We start from the raw sequence: 5000 nt of genomic DNA on the forward strand, positions 1-5000 counted from the left end.
GGTGTTGGTGGTGGTGGTGGTGGTGGTGGTGGTGGTGGTGGTGGTGGTGATGATAGTCGTGGTGGTGGTGTTGGTGGTGGTGATGTTGGTGGTGATGTTGTTGTTGTTGGTGGTGGTGGTGGTGATGATGATGATAGTCGTGGTGGTGGTGCTATTGGTGGTGATGTTGGCGGTGATAGTGGTGTTGGTGGCGGCGGTGGTGGTGGTGGTGGTGGTGGTGGTGATGTTGCTGGTGTTGGTGGTAGTGGTAGTGGTGGTTGTGGTGGTGGTGGTGGTTGTGTGTGGTGGTGGTGTTGCTATTGGTGGTGGTGTTACCGGTGGTGGTGTTGTTGGTGCTGCTACTGTTGTTAGTGGCGGCAGTGTTGTTGTTGTTGGTGGTGGTGGTAGTGGTGGTGTTGCTGTTGGTGGTGGTGATGGTGATGTTGGTGGTGATGGTGATGTTGGTGGTGGTAATCATCGTGGTGGTGTTGTTGGTGGTGCTGCTGTTATCAGCGGCGGCAGTGTTGTTGTTGTTGTTGGTGATGTTGGTGTTGCTAGTGGTGGTGGTGTTGGTGGCAGTAGTGATGGTGTTCCTGTTGGTGGTGGTGATGGTGTCGGTGATGCTGGTAGTGGTGATGTTGTTGTTATTAGTGGTGATGGTGATCGTCGTAGTGGTGGTATTGGTGTTGGTGGTGGTGATGTTGTTGGTGGTGCTGTTGGTGGTGTTGTTGATAGCGGTGGAGGTGATCGTCGTGGTGGTGATGTTATTGTTAGTGGTGGAGGTGATCGCCGTGGTGGTGTTGGTGGTGATGCTGTTGATTCCTCCCAGGCCCTGAAGCAGCAGCGTGTCAGCCCCGCCCACGAACCCGCAAACCGCCCGCGATGCAGAGAGGCGAGGGCGCAGCGCCACCGACAAGCCTCTCCTTCGCCGTCCCTTCTTCTGCCGTTTTCCATTTTTCTTCTTTCCTTTCTCCTTCTTGTTTATTTTCCTTCGGTTTTGTTTTCACTCATTCCTCATTTCTCTCTCCCTTCCCTTCCTCTTCCGTTTTTTTATCCCTCCTCGCTTGTTATCCTTCCATTCTTTTATTATATTCATCCCTCTCCACGTTAGTTCCTTTTTTCTCCCTTCCACCTTTCTCATTTTCTAAATCTCTTCTCCTTCACTTTCGAATTCTTTCCTTCCCTTTTATCCCTCTCCCTCCTTCTCACTTTTCTTTTCTACCTTCCATTCATTCCATTCCTCTTCTCTCCATTTCTTTCCCTTCCCCTCTTCCTCTTCTCTTTGGACTGGTTCTTCCTTTTAATTCTCCCTCTTATTTCTTTTCTTTTTTCATATATCCTCTTCTTCTCCCTTTCCCCCTTTCTCCCTTTCGGTATTTCATTCCCTCTTTCTGCTCCTATCCTACCCCTTTTCTCCGTCTTTTTTCTCTACTCCCTATTTCTGTTTGTCGCTATTTTTCTTATCATCTCCTCATTTCCTCCTTCTGTTTCTCCTCCTTTCTTCTTTCTTCTTTCTTTCTCTTTATCTTTCCCTTGTCTTCCCACTTCCGTCTTCATTCACTCTTTCGTTCTCTTGTTCTATCTCTCCCTTTCTTTTTTCTCTACCTCTCCCATCTTCATGTCTGCATTTTGTTTTTTATTCTTCCTATATCCTCTCTTTCTAATCCTCTCTTTCTAATCTTTATCTCCTCCTTTCTTCATTTTTTTTCTCTTTCTCTTAATCTCTCTCCCTCTTTCCTTCTTCCCTCCTCTTCCTTCCCTCTTTCTAGTTTCTCTTTCCCTTCTCCATTCCCTCTTTCTGTTTCTCTCGTTCCCCTCTGTATTGCCTTTTTTTGTTTTTCCCTTTCTCTTCTTCATTCTTTCTTTCAACTTCTTCATCTCTCCTATTAATTCCCTCTTTCTGCTTTACCCTTTCCTCTCTCCCTTCTCTATTGCTCTTTCTTTTCCTCTCTCTCTCTCTTTTCTCCTCATCTTTCTGTTTTTCCTTTTTCTTCTCTACTCTTTCTTTCTATTTCTCCATCACTCCTCCTCCATTCCCACTTTCTGTTTCTCCTTTTCTCTTCTCCGTTTTTTTCTCTCTTTCTCCATTTCCACTCTTCATTCCCTCTTTCTATTTTTCCACATTTTCCCTTCTTCATTCTTTCTTTCTCTTTCTTTTGATTTATCCCCTTCTCCCCCCACCACTCCTTTTTCATTCTTTTCCCATTCCTTACTTCATTCTTTCTCTCTCCTCCATTCCCTTTTTCTCTTTCTCCAGTTCTCTACTTCGTTCTTTCTCTCTCCTCCTCCTCCTCCTCCCCTCTTCCACCCCAACCCCAGACACCACAGCCACACAACCTCTTCCCTTTACTTCATTTCTTTCTCTCTCCTCCATTCCCTTTTTCTCTTTCTCCAGTTCTCTTCTTCGTTCTTTCTCTCTCCTCCTCCTCCTCCTCCTCCTCCCCTCTTCCACCCCAACCCCAGACACCACAGCCACAACCTCTTCCTTACTTCATTCTTTCTCTCTCCTCCATTCCTTTTTCTCTTTCTCCAGTTCTCTTCTTCGTTCTTTCTCTCTCCTCCTCCTCCTCCTCCTCCTCCCCTCTTCCCAACACCCCAACCCCAGACACCACAGCCACAACCTCTCTTCCTTACTTCATTTCTTTCTCTCTCCTCCATTCCCTTTTTCTCTTTCTCTCCAGTTCTCTTCCCCTTCGTTCTTTCTCTCTCCTCCTCCTCCTCCTCCCTCCTCCCCTCTTCCACCCCCAACCCCAGACACCACAGCCACAACCTCTTTCCTTACTTCATTCTTTCTCTCTCCTCCATTCCCCCTTTTTTCTCTTTCTCTCCAGTTCTCTTTCTTCGTTCTTTCTTTCTCTCTCCTCCTCCTCCTCCTCCTCCCTCTCTTCCACCCCAACCCCAGACACCACCCAGCCACAACCTCTTCACTTTAACTTCATTCTTTCTCTCTCCTCCATTCCCTTTTTCTCTTTCTCCAGTTCTCTTCTTCGTTCTTTCTCTCTCCTCCTCCTCCTCCTCCTCCCCTCTTCCACCCCCAACCCCAGACACCACAGCTTCACAACCACCTCTTCTCCTTACTTCATTCTTTCTCTCTCCTCCATTCCCTTTTTTCTACTTTCTCCAGTTCTCTTCTTCGTTCTTTCTCTCTCCTCCTCCTCCCTCCTCCTCCCCTCTTCCACCCCAACCCCCCAGACACCACAGAGCCACAACCTCTTCCTTTACTTCCATTCTTTCTCTCTCCTCCATTCCTTTTTCTGTTTCTCCAGTTCTCTTCTTCACATTGTTCTCTCTCCTCCTCCTCTCCTCCTCCCCTCTTCCCACCCCAACCCCCAGACTACAGCCCTGACCTCTTCCTTACTTCATTCTTTCTCCCTCTCCTCCATTCCTTTTTTCTGTTTCCTCCAGTTCTCTTCTTCTGTTATTCTCTCTCTCCCTCCTCCCTTCCTCCTCCTCCTCCCTCTTCCACCCCAACCCCCAGACACCATTGCAGCCACAACCCCTCTTCCTTACTTCATCTTTCTCTTTCTCTCTCCCTCCATTCCTTTTTCTGTTTCTCCGGTTCTCTTCTTCGTTATTTCTCTCTCCTCCCTCCTCCTCCTCCTCCTCCCCTCTTCACACCCCAGCAACCCCAGACACCACAGCCACAACCTCTTCCTTACTTCTGAATTCTTTCTCTCTCCTCCATTCCCACTTTTTCTCTCCTTCTCCCAGTTCTCTTCTTCAGTTATTTCTCTCTCCTCCTCCTCCTCCTCCTCCTCCTCCTTCCTTCCACCCCAACCCCAGACACCACAGCCACAACCTCTTCCTTACTTCATTTCTTTCTCTCTCCTCCATTCCCTTTTTCTCTTTCTCCAGTTCTCTTTCCTTCGTTCTTTCTCTCCTACCCTCCCTCCTCCTCCTCCTCCTCCCCTCTTCCCCCATTTTGAGACACCACAGCCCACAACCTCTTCCTTGCTTCTTCTTTCTCTCTCTCCATTCCCTTTTCTCTTTCTCCAGTTCTCTTCTTCCAGTTCTTTTTCTCTCTCCTCACCTCCTCCTCCTCCTCCTCCCCTCTTCCACCCCAACCCCCAGACTTACCACAGCCACAACCTCTTCCTTACTTCATTCTTTCTCTCTCCTCCATTCCCTTTTTCTCTTTCTCCAGTTCTCTTCTTCTGTTCTTTCTCTCTCCTCCTCCTCCTCCTCCTCCCTCACTCCCCTCTTCCACCCCAACCCCAGACACCACAGCCACAAACCTCCTTCCTTACTTCTATTCTTTCTCTCTCCTCCATTCCCTTTTTTCTCTTTCTCCAGTTCTCTTCTTCGTTCTTTCTCTCTCCTCCTCCTCCTCCTCACTCCTCCCCTCTTCCCACACCCCAACCCCAGACACCCACAGCCACAACCTCTTCCCTTACTTCATTCTTTCTCTCTCCTCCATTCCCTTTTTTCTCTTCTCTCCAGTTCCTCTTCTTCGTTCTTTCTCCTCCTCCTCCTCCTCCTCCTCCTCCTCCTCTTCTTACACCCCAACCCCTAAGGAACACCACAGCCACAACCTCTTCCTTACTTCCATTCTTTTCTCTCTCCTCCCATTTCTTTTTCTCTTTCTCCAGTTCTCTTCTTCGTTCTTTCTCTCTCCTCCCTCCTCCTCCTCCTCCTCCCCTCTTCCACCCAACCCCAGACACCACAGGCCACAACCTCTTCCTTACTTCATTCTTTCTCTCTCCTCCATTCCTTTTTCTCTTTCTCGGTTCTCTTCTTCATGATATTTCTCTCTCCTCCTCTCCTCCTCCTCCTCTTTACCCCAACCCCAGACACCACAATACAACCTCTTCCTTCTTAATTCTCCTACTCTCCTCCCATTAACTTTCCTGTGTTTCCAGTTCTCTTCTTCGTTCTTTCTCTCTCCTCCTCCTCCTCCTCCTCCTCCCCTCTTCCACCCAACCCCCAGACAATTCCACAGCCACAAACTCCTCTTCCTTACTTCATTCTTTCTCTCTCCTCCATTCCTCTTTTTTCTGTTTCTCCGGTTTCCTCTGCTCTTC

Source organism: Penaeus vannamei, chromosome 29 (assembly GCF_042767895.1).
Source record: "Penaeus vannamei isolate JL-2024 chromosome 29, ASM4276789v1, whole genome shotgun sequence".
NCBI classification, from domain to species: Eukaryota; Metazoa; Arthropoda; class Malacostraca; order Decapoda; family Penaeidae; genus Penaeus; species Penaeus vannamei.